This window comes from Branchiostoma belcheri, unplaced genomic scaffold (genome assembly GCF_001625305.1).
Source record: "Branchiostoma belcheri isolate BF01 breed outbred unplaced genomic scaffold, Haploidv18h27 scaffold45, whole genome shotgun sequence".
Lineage (NCBI taxonomy): Eukaryota > Metazoa > Chordata > Leptocardii > Amphioxiformes > Branchiostomatidae > Branchiostoma > Branchiostoma belcheri.
Genome location: NW_017804076.1, coordinates 301,818 through 317,346, shown reverse-complemented (window position 1 = coordinate 317,346; position 15,529 = coordinate 301,818). Strand labels below are relative to the sequence as shown.

Here is a 15,529-nt window from a genome sequence, read left to right as displayed (position 1 = left end):
ATTTTCAAAATAAAATAAAAAACGTCCATGCCCCGCATTCCAATGCTGGAGCAGAAAGGCTTGAAATACCTACCAAAACACTTGAATAAAGACATACTGTCAGTATGGAAATGCTCTGTGCAGGTGTTAATCAAGTTAAATCCCAACAGCCAATCAGCAAGAAATGCTCTGTGCAGGTGGAAATGCTCTGTGCAGGTGTTAATCAAGTTAAATCCCAACAGCCAATCAGCAAGAAGTATAGAGGAAAGCTGCATGCCTATTGGTTGATGCCCTGCATTCCATTGTGATGACTCATGCCCAGACGTGGTAAACACGGCACACTAACACAGTAATACAGCCAAAAAACTCAAATAAAACCATTCTAAAAGCCTGTATCACAAAAATTAAAAAAAAACGCCTAGGGGTATTTGCCCACTGTACCTCCATACCAAATTTCAGGACCTTAGGCCCTAAAATGAAGAAGCTGAATCCATTTAAACTAGAAAGGCCAATATTTGCTTTGGAGCAAATACAGCGATGGGTTCACCACATTTTACGACATGGCAGGGAAAGAATGAGAAACACAAGGGAAAACAATGATTTACATTGATATAACTATAATATGAAGTAAAATACAACTAAAACAACAGTTGGATAGCTATTCCCTACTTTATTGGTTAGGATTTTTAATTGCATAATGCAAACTGTTGATTTTCAAAAAAAAAAAAAAACGTCCATGCCCCGCATTCCAATGCTGGAGCAGGAAAGCTTGAAATACCTACCAAAACACTTGAATACAGACATACTGTCAGTATGGAAATGCTCTGTGCAGGTGTTAATCAAGTTAAATCCCAACAGCCAATCAGCAAGAAATGCTCTGTGCAGGTGGAAATGCTCTGTGCAGGTGTTAATCAAGTTAAATCCCAACAGCCAATCAGCAAGAAGTATAGAGGAAAGCTGCATGCCTATTGGTTGATGCCCTGCATTCCATTGTGATGACTCATGCCCAAACGTGGTAAACAAGGCACACTAACACAGTAATACATTTGCTATAACACAGCCAAAAAACTCAAATAAAACCATTCTAAAAGCCTGTATCACAAAAATTTAAAAAACGCCTAGGGGTATTTGCCCACTGTACCTCCATACCAAATTTCAGGACCTTAGGCCCTAAAATGAAGAAGCTGAATCCATTTAAAAAATGGCAGGAGCAGGAGGAGGAGAAGAAGGAGAAGAAACATCAGAAAAAGCAATATGGTTTCACCACACCACTTCGTGGTGTGGTGAACCCATAATGAACTAGAAAGGCCAATATTTGCTTTGGAGCAAATCAGCGATGGGTTCACCACATTTTTACGACATGGCAGGGAAAGAATGAGAAACACAAGGGAAAACAATGATTTACATTGATATAACTATAATATGAAGTAACATACAACTAAAACAACAGTTGGATAGCTATTCCCTACTTTATTGGTTAGGATTTTTAATTGTCATAATGCAAACTGTTGATTTTCAAAATAAAAAAAACGTCCATGCCCCGCACTCCAATGCTGGAGCAGGAAAGCTTGAAATACCTACCAAAACACTTGAATACAGACATACTGTCAGTATGGAAATGCTCTGTGCAGGTGTTAATCAAGTTAAATCCCAACAGCCAATCAGCAAGAAATGCTCTGTGCAGGTGGAAATGCTCTGTGCAGGTGTTAATCAAGTTAAATCCCAACAGCCAATCAGCATGAAGTATAGAGGAAAGCTGCATGCCTATTGGTTGATGCCCTGCATTCCATTGTGATGACTCATGCCCAAACGTGGTAAACAAGGGCACACTAACACAGTAATACATTTGCTATAACACAGCCAAAAAACTCAATAAAACCATTCTAAAAGCCTGTATCACAATAATTTAAAAACGCCTAGGGGTATTTGCCCACTGTACCTCCATACCAAATTTCAGGACCTTGGGCCCTAAAATGAAGAAGCTGAATCCATTTAAAAAATGGCAGGAGAAGGAGGAGAAGAAGAAGAAACATCAGAAAAAGCAATATGGGTTCACCACCACTTCGTGGTGTGGTGAACCCATAACAATGTATTTGGCTGTATTTGAAGTCTTATCCAATGTTTTTCTTAGGATCAGAGTTAAAGATTAAGGATGTTAGTGCCTTTTCTTCAGTTTTGAACTGAAAAATAAACAGCCAAGTTGTATAGGACAGTTGGACAAGCTTTGTTGCCTACATAGAAGGCACTTTGCCAACTGGAAGGCAATGTATGGATGGAAAACCACTGTTATCTGTGGCCACTTAGGTTTATTGCAGACTTTCAAGCATGTGTGATGATCAATATCACTGCCCGTGTCAGGAGTACCATAAAGTACGGTGAATACAACCATTTTGGTGTGCATTTTGGCACCTTTTTGGCAACTTACAAAATACTGTATACAGTGCTGATTAGTCCTTGGACAATGATTTTTTTTCTGGAATATTATACTATTTATAGTCTTATATTGCAATTTTCGTCTCTTTTTCTCAGGAATCAGTGAAGAAATTGTATGATTATCATTTGTCACTAATAGAAGTGAAATCTTGCACTTTGGTGTTAACGTAAAATAACTCGATTGATTATGTAACAGTTGCCATGTATTTTAAATTTTATCTGATTCTGTTGGTCATTTGGTGAGTCATGATAATGTAAGGATTTATCATAATCATGTATAGCAAAATAAATGCATTTAAGGAATGTTGGAACACATAAATTTGTTCTGATATTCCTTGGATGAATTTTTCAGCTGTCAGATTGTCCAATTTACCCTCCCCCCTGGGAAGGCCACTGATTAACCCATTTCTATCCATTACTTGTGCTCCTGTACCAGTACTTTAGCTAATGGGTCCCATAATTGCCCTTTTTATGCACATTACTGGCTCTGGAATAGGAACGAAGCCTGGGTAAGGGTAACCCATTATTAAGGAGATTCTGTGCATTGCTGCACATCTATGCTGTATTTAATGGCTGAAATTTCTAAAATGTGTCATGCATGGTTATAAGATTTTCTGTCATTCTGACCTAGTTTTTTGCATATTCATCTGTTTGCTTGTGTGTCAATAGGTGTTTAAATAGGGTAGAATCACAGGAAGGGGGGGAAATGGTGTAACCACAGACTGACATGAAGGTCAAAATGGTCTCCCAGCTATACCTACCAGTATTTCCCTTATCGGCTTTCTTTCTTCTGTCTGATTTCAAAAGTGACTGCTTGGTATAAAATACATACGTAGGAGCTAAGTGCAAACAGAGTGTGCCCTAGTCAAACACAAAATTGTTACGTGATAGCCCAGACACTGGCAATGTTTGACCAAATTATTGAATGTTTGCCTCAGATAACTGCTAACAGAATTTCACATCTACATCCGGACCTCACCCATACACAGGAATGCTGGATTCTGTCCAACAACTTCAGTATTGTGGAATGCACCTTTGTTGCATTGTACATTGCAATATGTGTATTACAATAGACATTCTGACATTTTGATATGGAAATCATCGCCCAGAAATATGGGGGACAGCTAGCAGAGGAAAGCAATCACCTGTTTTGTCTCCCCCTCCATTTTGCAAGAAATAAAGAAATTATTGTGATACATTTTGTCACATGTAAATACACACATTGCATCAGTCTAAAGTGGCAGTGTGACTACTACAAGATTTAAATGTGAGAGACTCATCTATTCAGTCCAATACATTTACTAGGCTTAAATTTTCAAACAACTTAAGCTGCAAGTCATTGTTTACAGAAAGCAATGTTTCGTGTGAAGAAGGTTTTCCTTGGCATGTCCGTGGTTATGTCTGGCAGTTAAGGTGACTTAAAAGCATGCCATTTAAGGGGAGAGAATGGCTGATATATTTGTTGTTGACAGCGGTCTGTGGGGAATTAATTAAGTAGTCTTCTCATCATCAGCACATTTCCAACATAACTTTTAACATATCCCGCAGACGTGTATACAAGAAGTTATTTTTAACACAGATAAGAACTTTTAAAAACGTAACACTCGGGTATGAATCAAATTCTCCTTCGGTGTAAGATTTAATCAAGTAGAAGAGAGACTTCAAAACAAGATGTCTTTTACTTTAATAATCTTAAGAGAGTCTTGGATTTACTTAACGTTAAACAGAATCTACCAGACACAATGAGAGTCGAGCGAAAAAATGTCAGCTACGAACTGCGTTTCCATGAATAATTGGATAAAAAAAAGCATAATTCCATTTCTATAATGGCCACATCCAACGTGGACTCATTCTGAACCTTTGAACCATTCAGTTGGTAAAGGGTTGGTCATCCTTGATATTGAATAATGATTAATAAAAGAATGTCGTTAATTCTTCAAATGTCTGAGAAGTGAGCCCAAGTCTTAAAGTTTAAGTGCTGTCAGGTGTGTGTCTTGGACGATCTCCAAGATGCTAAGACTGTGAGGGCGTGTCTTAAAGACTGCTGGTGTGGTGAGATGACTTGAAGGAGGTTTGAGATGTGGGTGTTTACTTCAGGGGTTATCAGAGGTCATCACAGGCATGCTGCACTGCAGACGACCTGTGGGCAGTATGTTTGAACAATGTCTCAATTTGTGCATGGGGGGTAAACTATAAATCGTGAAACTTTGAACCTAGAATCTTGAACGGGACATCGAGGATGTCATCACAGGAGACAATGGGTTCTTCTTCTCCACTTTAGTAATTGTTTCATTGTAAACTTTTATTGTAAACTTTAGTAATTGTTTTTTAGTAATTGTTTTATTTCACGGTAGGAGGGTAGGGAAGTTTCCAAACTGTTTTGAATTTGCAGTTGAAACAATGCTTTAGTACAGTACGTAGTCATACATGTACGAGGAAGATATTGCACTGCAATATGTTTTCACAATGCACAAACTTTACAACTCTTGTGTGAAGTCTTAGTTTTCTGTCAAATGTGGCCCAAAATAAGATAGGTCATATTATTTCATATGAGCAATAATTAACATAAAAAATGTTCTGCAACAATTAAGGTATTGGAATGTCACTAGTTGGGAATTTTTCTGTGCATTTGTAATGGTTCATTTTTGGATATTATTTAGTAGCATTTTGAGCCTGTGCATTTTTGTTCTTTGTTATGAAATATGAGATGTTGGCCAGGCTGGCCACACACCTGTTCTAGGTCAAAGGTCATGATATGAACAAAACATAAAAACAGTGGAACTAAAAACATTGCTCCGCAGTTGTGTGTAGCAGGTGTTAGAATTGGCTCGGCCTCACAATCACTTGTCCCTTTCCATTACTCGCTGGTATTTGACCAATTCCTCTTCTAATCAAGTCCACATTTTGTTGGAGACCACAGGGTTTTGGAAGTGACCAAATGGGGAGTAATGGGGGGGGGGAGAGGTCATGGCAAGCGATTTTAGTAGACCTCTCGCATGGAAATTACAAAAATGATTGGTGAAATATGACACATGTTAATCTTGTTTAATATTTTTTTCCATAGGAGTGAATTATCAATAAAAGAAGGGGCAGAAGGAAAAAGAGCTGCCAGTATTAAATTAGTTTATCAAAGCTGTTAAGATGTTTAACATATATATAATAGGACTAAAAGTTGTCACCCCTTGCTGTTTGCAAGCCCGGGAAATTGCAGATTTTCAACCTTGAACAGATATTACAAAGAAACACTAGATCTATCTAGTAATAGTTTATCATGCTTTTTGCTTACCCTAGCCTAAATTCAAAGTCATGTGAACCAGTACAAAGCACTGCTTTGGCCACATGAGATGGGTCTTTGATTCCTACAATGCCATGTCTGCATCTGGAGTTTCTCTTCATATTTACCTTTCTATCTAAATGGCTGGAGGTGAAGGGAGGTCTTGGTCATTGGATTCTTCAACCAAGCGTTGAAAATACGCAGATGGTGCCAATGCATGGACCCAAGGACATTTGGAAACTCAAGTTCATTGCTGGCTTGTATTGCTTTGGGAGGACATTTTCATGGAAAACAGGTTTGTTTCATGCATTTATCCATAATTTGTATGGAGTGATGAAGATTTTAGAGACACCGTCATAATGCAGCCTTTACTATAATGATAGTATGATTTTACAGCTTAACAGTTTGGCCACAGTCACCCCATACTGTTACTGCCTGAAACTATTCAACAGTTGAACTAAAAGCTTCTCACAGTCATTTCCATTCATACTGATGGTTATTCCTGTCCTGAATTGGGGATTGAGTTTTGGGCTGTTTAGGTGATTTGGCTTGTGGATGCAGGAAGGAAACTACTAACTTAAGAACAATCAAACACTGAAACTTTCCTGGCCAAGTCCTGTTGAAGCGTTTGTGCCCGTGAGCCCAGCCTTACTAAGTTAGGCAAGTATTTTGCTACTTTAGGCAATACTAATTTGACTTGTTGGTTCTCTGACTTTTTCAGAAAAGATGTGAAGCGATAGGGCGAAAAAAAAAATAAAAACAAAAACAGACCTCCAATAATTGCACTGAATGATATGATAGGAGCCATGAAGTCAACATACCAGGCTGGTTCGTAATTCAAACAATGAATTTCAAACTTTTAACCAAACCACTGCATTGATAGACTGAAAACTGTAACAATTCTGAAGAGAAGGGACTTCCTTCAACTGTTGGGGTCAAAATTTAAGCATTTTGGAGTTGATTTAGAGGCTGAAATGTTTTTTTTTTTTGTAAATAAAAAAAATAGAAGCGGGTGAATCCGTGAACCAACAAATTAAATTGGTGTGGTCTTATAGTGAAGTTATACTATTCTCAGTTTACTTTCAGGCTGCTAAGTTAGCAGTTAGGCACCAAACTTTCTAAGAGAACAGGTATAGCAGAAAGGCGATCTGTACTAACACAAGGACGATTTGTTAATTCCATACTTTTGGTCAGAATGCATTCGGACCGTTGCACCGTTTTTCAGTCGCACCATAATTGCGGTGCGACCCAGGGGGTACCTGGAAACAATAGGCAGCCCTTCTACCTAACAAGTAATGGCCACTACAAGTACAACCACAGGGGGTTCAGATGTGTTGCCTTTGTCATCCGATCCTGAACCAATAAGTCAAAACTTACTGCCAGCCTGTCCTGTTACATTATCTTAATCGCTAACATGCCATCTCGGGATAATAGCTTGATCAGCATGTGTATAGGTATTTCAATCCTATGGTTATGAAACAAGTTGATTTCAAAAGATTGTATCCATGTCTAAACACTGTTCTCGCTTGTATACCTCGATGCTATTGTTAATGGTTGTCTGGTAAAGTAGGATACTAGAATGTTAATGAAAGATTAGAAAGATCGCTAGATTGTTTAAATTGAGTTATGCCAGGTTAATCAAGAAGAATATGGAAGAGTTGAGGTCAGCTATAGTTATGCTTTTATTAGTGCATGACATTGTACATTATTGTGATTATACAAAATGTATAATAATTGTCATGATAGCAGCATTTTTCCCCAAATTCCTTTGCCATGGTTCAGACAACTTATAGAAGGAATGGAATCCTACAGCAATTTTTGTTGATCATACACACATGTAATCTCTTTGAATCTCTTGTTGAGAGCTTTGCTATTATAAAAAAAATTGAGATTGAAAATTTCTGTTTTATCAAGATCAATACTAGTATCAGTAGCTGATATTATTTCTATGGCATTGCAAATATAATATTATATTTGAGCTTGTCACCTCAGTAAGATAAAATCAATATGAGCATAAATGATTTATAACAACTGCCAGTGCGACCACTGTGCATACGGTAATATGATACGTTTCTCGATACAAAGCAATTAAGAGGTATGTCCTAGTTCCCTGGGTTAGATATATCACTCAGTGGGTAGTGGGGTCACCTTCCGGTGGGGGGTGTCACAAATCTGGAGTGGCCCCCTTTGGGAAGTGGATTAGTCCAATTCTGAAATACACGCCAGAAGGTTTGAGGAGATTGGACTAGTCCACTTTGTGATTGGGGTGGTCAAGATTATTTGATATTTTAGCAGGATAGAAAAAAGTTACAGGTTGTTGGGCTACCTTTTTATTTATCCTTTAATGTAAATAATATAATATTTTGTCGTCATGATTTTAGATATTACCTAATTATGCTTGAAGAATGTCTATTTCAACTCTCAAAGATGGCCTGCCATAGCAAGTAACATATAGTTTAAGTAAGTTGTAAAGGAATGCAAATGTTTGTACGGCTTTAGATATATTAGCCATAATCTACCTTAAAGGCCTTGACAAAAGAAAGGTTATGTATAGGTTCAGTTCACAAAGGTGTTTGGCAATGTTTAGCAAAACATTGACAGGTCGGTCTTAAGTAATGATGAAAACATTGGTGTCAATGGCTCTTAAAGGTGTCAGACTGTTTGGCATACTTGGTGATGGTGAGTGTAGGTTAGAAACACTGACCTCCCTAGGAGCAGAGTTACCAACCTTTTACAATTAGTGCTGGAGGTATGTTTACATGTCATTTCATCATTGTCTTTTAGGCATGCGGTTTGATTTAAGATTAGGCTTAAGCTTGCTGACTTAAGATAACACGTAGCTTGTCCCAATTCCTTTGCTGTTGACTTCATTTACATGGACATCTTTAAGTAATGCTTATCCTTACAAGGAAGTAATGTTAGGTGTAAATAAGGAAAGGAAATACAATGACTCCTTTTCCGCTTGAAGTTGGAATGACTGTCCTTTTTCAAATTCAAGTTCAGAATTTGTGTGGTTACTAACATCTACATGTACACACGTGTTAGCAAGTCTGGAACTGGACTGGATTTGATTGTTTGGACTTATATTTTATTAAGATTGAAGCAGGCTTGCTTCTTAACATACTTTAGACCTGTTGTTGCTTTACCAACTGGCATGCTATATTAAGGGTTACACTCTTGGAGACAAAACAAGTCGTGGTCTACTGTTATTGTACTTGTTTCCCCATTTTACTATGTAACCTAATAATGTATTTTGGACATAACATCTGCCATTCTTGTTAGAAGTAAGGTATCTAGACTTTTATCTGATCGGCTGTAAGTGAGAAAGACTTTGTTTAGTCCCCTGTACTCAGGTACAGATGTTTTCTCCTGTATAATGGCTATATTGAGGTGGGAGCTTGATATATGGTATGTCCCAAGGTTTTTGTATCCACCTGTTAGCCAGTGGAGTCAGTTTACAGTGTGATTTGCCCCTGACTTGGTGTTTGACTCAGTCACATGAAAGCATTTCGTTGACGTTTGTGCATGTGTGGGGGCTCTGAGCCCATGAATGGCTATAGAAAAGTGAACGTGACTAGAGATAAAGACCGAAGAAGACTACATTCTTTGGTCCTCAGTGCGGATAAGTAGAACTGTGAAACATGATGAACAACTTAAATGACAGATTTGGGTTGCCTCTTGATGAAGAACATTCTATTGACCGTGTCTTTGCGACTGTGCTAGAACAAGTTTTCTACCGCTTTACAATATTACATCCTTTCAGATAGGATTTTAGCAACAGTCCCGTGCTTGAGGAGAGTCGCACCTCAAGCATGATAAAAATCCCACCACATCTATCAAAAAGAGAAGTTATCATGAAAGTTCATCTCTGTTGGTAGTTACATGTTTTTAAAGTTAAAAAGAGAAGTTGTCCTTCCCGGTGTGATTCTTGAAAAAGTGATAGTCACTCATTATGTCAATCCTTCCACAAACATGGTAAATCTCCATAAATATAGATAATAAATAATCTTTTAACTGATTCTAGATTGGATGTAGACATGCATATGTGTTAGAGGGTCAGTGACACCTGTGCCCTTGGTATGGGGGGGGGGAGGGGAGGAGACCTTGCCCCTTAAATTTGTTGTCTGGTGGGTTGGAAGACTGGCAGATCTAGGTTCAGGATGTTGATTGTCCATAGTAGATGTAAACACAGCCCCCCATGTTAGTACACGTGAAAATGAAGTATCTTCAAGGGTGCTTTCAGCAGACATTTTTGGTCATCTTTTGTTTGAGCCCACATGTGACCTGATGGGCTAGAGTGCTAAGAACGTGTGGTAAGAGTGCTGAAAAGGTCTCAAACTGTTTTCTGTTGTTGGTTACGGCAAAGACATTTCATTTTAAAAGGACAACATGTACTATGTATTTAGGTCTAAGGGATAAGTACATGCAGACACAATGTGTGCCTTGTACAAGTTGTAGGCCGCCATTACATGTATGTGTATCCATTAGATAAGCTTTTCATAGCAACTTATGAGGGGAATGGTTTATTGAGATGAGGAAGCTAAGAAATGGGGTGACAAAAAAAGGGAACACCTGCAATGAGTTTTACAAAATTTCTTATCGTTTATCAAATATGGTTAGGGGCCCTGTCACTTGCATATGTAAATTACTGGGACAGTATTTGCCTTTTTGTCCAACTACCTTGACCTATTAAATATATATCTTCTGTCTCAAAATTATCAGCATTTATTTCCTCTAGAAATAGGTTTTTGCAACTCCCCAAATCATATAGTATGCCCAGCCTTCTAGTCTTCAAGAGGTTGAAACTTGTCAAGCATTCTTAATGAAGGCAGGTCAGAAGGCTGGACTCTTGACTTGCAAACTAGCTGCTTAGCAAGGGCTCTCCAGAGAAGCCACTTGTCACTCTGTGTAGACAAAACCCTAGCCTGTGAAGGAGGGCTTCTCAATTTAGAGCCAGTAAAACATTCCGGAGGTTAGCAAACATACCGCGGGTAGGGGCTGTTTCATTAACGGTAAGAGTGGAGGAGAAAGAACTGCAAGCATTGCATCTTAGTATAGTCAAGTGGATTTCGTCCTAAAGCACCTACATGTATACCGTATTTATTCCAATAGCGTACGCATCTCTATTAACGTACGCACCCCCGATCTGGGGCCGATCGCAGGCCTTGCACTGGGAGCCGAAAGATTCAAATGAAAAACCCCATTAACGTACGCACCCCTTATTCAGAATTTTCCGTGGATCGCAAGGAAATTGAAATAAACAATAAGCTTTATAGACGTATCCCTATGCTAGTGCTTGCTTAAAGGGATTTTTTTAAAGTGTCTGTGCAGTATTTTAGGTAGAATCCAACGTCAAGACGACAGTTAGCGCCACCAAATTTCACTTCCGGTAAGTATGTGAACAGGCAGGATAACATCCAAAGGTAAGTGATCGCAGCAGAACGTAGATGCCGGGGAAGATCATCAGGCACACAGCGCCGTGGAAAAGGTTTGCATTACATATCGCTACAGTGAAAAAATATTTACCTGTATATTGTTTCCCGGTATTAATCTCTTGAAACACGGCGCTGAATATTGACGCAAAAATATTTCGTGCACCGCGCGCCCTAGATTGTATGCAAATCCCGCGTCACGTGTCGGCATTTCGCATCTCTGATTGGTTGCTGCGTCAGCCGCCGGCGCTGCTGGCGGTAGACTTGAGCTGGCCGACGCGCGTGTAAACAATTTTCTTGTTCGATATCGGCGCTAAAATGCTATTTTCCACAACCACACATCGATATTCTAGTGAAGAAATGCATAGTTTCAAGAATCTATGGGGTAAATATATGTTTCTAAGCGGATTTTTAGCGTTTTCGACGTGATTTTGTCGTCACTTAAAGGAGTACTAACCTCCAGAAGGAAGTGCTATTTTCCGATTCATCATGCTGCAATGAAGACATAATTAGCCGACTTTTCACATAATTTTGCTTGTACGACTTGTGCGACGCATGTTTGTCAAGCGATATCAATATCAATTTTCCCCATGCTGAACCACAATCGATACATCCGGGAACTCTGGCTTACGCAATACTCATACACTTCAGGTCAACATAAACATTTTTCGGCGAAAATGGCAGGAGACAAGCACACTAACAAGCTGATTATTGAGAAATTACTTGCTTTACTTTGCTTGACCTGTGGCTTGAATACTATAATATCAGGATGTCTAATGCAGAGCGCCAGTTTCATCCTGCGTGTTTTGATTTTCTCAACTTATTTGCATGTAAGTATTAATTGTACACATAATTAGATTACGCCACTTATTGAAAAGATAACTAGATTACCCCGCTTTTTTCATCGTCAATATTTTCGGCATAAATGAGGGGCGATAAGGACTTTAAGAAGGGCAATGATTGGTAAGATGCCAAAGAACACAAAACGGTACAAATTTTTCTTATCGCCCCTGAAATAAAGTCTGTAACGCAACTTTTTGTTTAAAACATAGACACCAATGTGGCAGCGTGGTGTATTCTGGGATAGTTTTGAGGGTATTTGGAGAGTTTGTCCTGGATTCGATGCGTTTGAAGACTTGCGCACAAAATGGGCATTTAATTGTATACTGTAAAGTAATATGCATTTTTCACTTCCTAAAATTAATGCCTGTCGGAATATAGCACCGCCTTCTGGAGGTTAGTACTCCTTTAACCCGGAAGTGTGGACCGCGGCGTGGGTTTTCTTTTTAATACCCACGCTAGATTTTAGCGTATTTTACCCTGCATTTTACCAATCAAAACAATAAACAACTCCCGCTTAAGAGAACCCTGTAACAATTTAGATCGCAGCAATTAAGTATTTGATCAAATTATTTGTGGATGTGCTGGCATTTCAGCTGTATTATTCATCGGGAAAAGCGGCCAACTTACCGGTAACATGGCGGATGGTGCACCGAGTCAGCTTACGATACTTGTAAAAATTATATTTCTAAATAAATCATGCTACATCGTATTTTATTTTCTCATATCACACTTACTTACTCAAGGTATAAAATATGTCTTTATTTGAACAGGGACATTTTTAACCTCTTATTTGAAGTATAACATGAACTATTCTTCGGAGTGGTGCGTAACAAGTACTTCTGGACACATTGTGAGGCCGGCTCCCTTGCTGGCTCCGATCTCTTTCCGATTTTTTGGGGACAGAACCCCCTTTAACGTACGCACCCCGACTTTGGCCTTGGTCTGGAACACCTGCTTGCGACATGAAAAGTTAAAAAAGTGCGTACGCTATTGGAATAAATACGGTATGCACAAATAAGGCTATGAGTAACTTGAAGTGTCATTTAAAAACTGCCAATCTAAGCCTGCTCTTTTTCATATAATACATAGGCTCAGCCCTTAGCTGTAGTTGCCATACATTGTATTTAAACAACTCTTGAGCAATAAATGCAGTCATTTCTTTTGGGTGGCTGAGCTGTGCATTTGTGTGTCTGTTTGTCTAGACAGAGTAGGTTGATAGCACCTGGTTGGGAGAAGATAGGCAGAATATGAAGAAAGAAAAATGTAGTAGCTAAAATTGTAAATATGCTACAATTTTAGACATATAAGACTGGATCTTGCGAATTGCAGTGTTGAGGGGGGCAATTAAATGATGGGTTTTACTATGATGTATAAAAACACGATGCCAAAAGACTATCAGCTTTGACATCCACGGTGTAAGAAAACAGGAAGTTCTCTTTCAGGTGTTGTCTTACCTGGGCTGTTTTTCTGCAAACCAAGTGAACCAGAACTGTTACAGTCACTGATAGCTCAAAGCATTGAGCTCAGCAATTGTCTGGTCTTGCCTATTCAACCCCATTATTCAAGGAAACCCGACAATACCGCGACATATCGGTATGCCAGCCAGCAAACAAACCATCTAACTCTGTCCTAGGTCCTTCCCAAAATGTTTACATAGTTTTGTATCTGTCTGAAATATATTTCGCTTATCTGCAGCCATACAGAGTGATAAGTATTATAAGCACCATTGCCTCTACCCGGGAGAGGCATTTAACTCATAACAATTCACTTGTTCTGTCATTTGTCAGTGACCTACGTTGACCTCTGGTGTTCTATCTCATGCGAATCTTCACATGGATAGAGCCGCCACAGGAACGTACCATTTTGCATACGTGTGGGTGTGTGGGTCAAAATTGCATCACCCGATACTAAACTATTGCAAGCTGTCTGAATTATCAGGTAGAACTGCATCTTACTGTTAAAGACGCTTCTTCAAAAGGTTCGTGTCTTTGATGTCAAGGACAAGGATTAGGGAAGATTTTTTGTAAAGAAGGAATACTGGTCCCACCCACGGTTGGAATGTTTTGGTAGGACTACCTTATAGGTGGTGCAGAACAGTGTGAAAGTATGTAAATTAGAGCCAGTGCAGGGGTGTGGTTCGTGACAGAGACTCACCTCAGTTAATTGCTGTCAGTGGTGTCATCAGGACTGTTCGGTGTACATTCATGAAGACGCCATTGTGCAATAGACAAGGTAGGTTGCCAGGGTGTCTTGACTCTTCCTCCAAACATCTGGTACGTGTAGAAAATCTTGTCAGACAACTGTACAGCCTGACACCTTTGTCTGTGCTGTGGTTGAGTTGTTATCAGTCTGTGATCAGTCTATAGGTATGTACAGGTAAAAAAATGTTGGTGTTTGTAATGTCTAACATTGCTGTCTATTTAATTTAGATTACACAGTTTGTCTGTCATTGTCTGTTACTGTCTTTAGTGTACATTAGAACCAATTAGGCTTGTCTTTTGAGAGGTGTCTTCTGTGTCTGTCTAAGGTGTTATCATCAGGAGATATCTGATCATGATAGGGAAGTCATGGCTCCAGGTACATGCATGGTCATGCATGCAGTATGCACTTTGGCATGCATAGCGACATTTTCAAATTATTGTGATCATAAAGTGTATAATAGAGCTATGACTTGTTTATAGTCTTCAAGTTATCTTTGCTAGCAGGTTTTGTTTTATCTTTACTTTTAATGATTTTATTTTGTTCATAATTGGGTCTTAGCTTTGAGCTGTTTTTATAACGTACCATCAAAAATTACAGTGGATAAAAATTTTTCACTGTAAAGATGACGTATGTAATTACATGTATAAGGTCAAGTATAGTGTCTTTTTTTATCTTGAGATCCTGGTACAGTGTATACAAATGTAGAAAAGATTTGTTTGGTGATCAATATGAAAAGTCAAAATACTCCTGTGTGTATACACGTATACACAAAATGTACAATAATATATGCATGAAGTTGACATAATGGCAATGAAGTAATTGATCGCTATTATCGACTGAATTCTAAATGAGCTGTCATTATGGCTTATGTGACGAACATAAGTGTGATGGGTCCGTTATAGAAAATCAATAACTTGCAGGAATTTACAGTAGACTTTTTTTCATTTCTTTCTATTTACAAGTGTCAAATATCAAACGCTAAATAAATATCTTTGAAGTATAACTAAATGGAAATTACAAACTGAATAGAAGTTATGATTAGAGATTCAAAGTGAAGAAAAAATAATCTAGAACTGTTCTATTTGAATATGAAATGGACTCCAATTCCAGGGCTTGTTGATTTATTTTTTGCCTCTTGGGTGGCTAAAATGTCTGGAAATCCGGGACCTTTGTTAGCATTAGACTGCTATGCACCAGTTCCATAGCAAGTGACCTGTCACAAAATGTCTCTCAGTTGTGTACTTTGCCTCATTCTCTGTATTTGTACAGAGCCCCACTGATATTTTTCTTTCCAGTACTGTTCTTTTGTCCCTCTTTCTTTCATACGTTATTCTCTTTTTAATACCGGTATGAGCTCTTTTCTTTT

General features: G+C 38.6%; 2 protein-coding genes across 8 annotated transcripts in view; one reads left to right on the top strand and one right to left on the bottom strand.

Moving 5' to 3' along the window:
- The window catches only part of LOC109478729, a 26,145-nt gene extending 11,941 nt beyond the window's left edge, over positions 1-14,204 (bottom strand). Inside the window, exon 1 of the mRNA XM_019780445.1 lies at positions 14,116-14,204. The gene's annotated coding sequence lies outside the window, so the exon portion shown is untranslated. The remainder of the gene's footprint in view (positions 1-14,115) is intronic.
- Positions 1-15,529, top strand: part of LOC109478692 (protein cordon-bleu-like) — a 56,008-nt gene that overhangs the window by 9,086 nt on the left and 31,393 nt on the right. The window contains exon 1 of one of the 7 annotated variants that reach the window (XM_019780365.1): positions 14,097-14,193. The exons of the other annotated variants lie outside the window; for them this stretch is intronic. The gene's annotated coding sequence lies outside the window, so the exon portion shown is untranslated. Of the gene's footprint in view, positions 1-14,096; positions 14,194-15,529 lie in introns of those variants that run through there. 7 annotated transcript variants of the gene reach the window in all.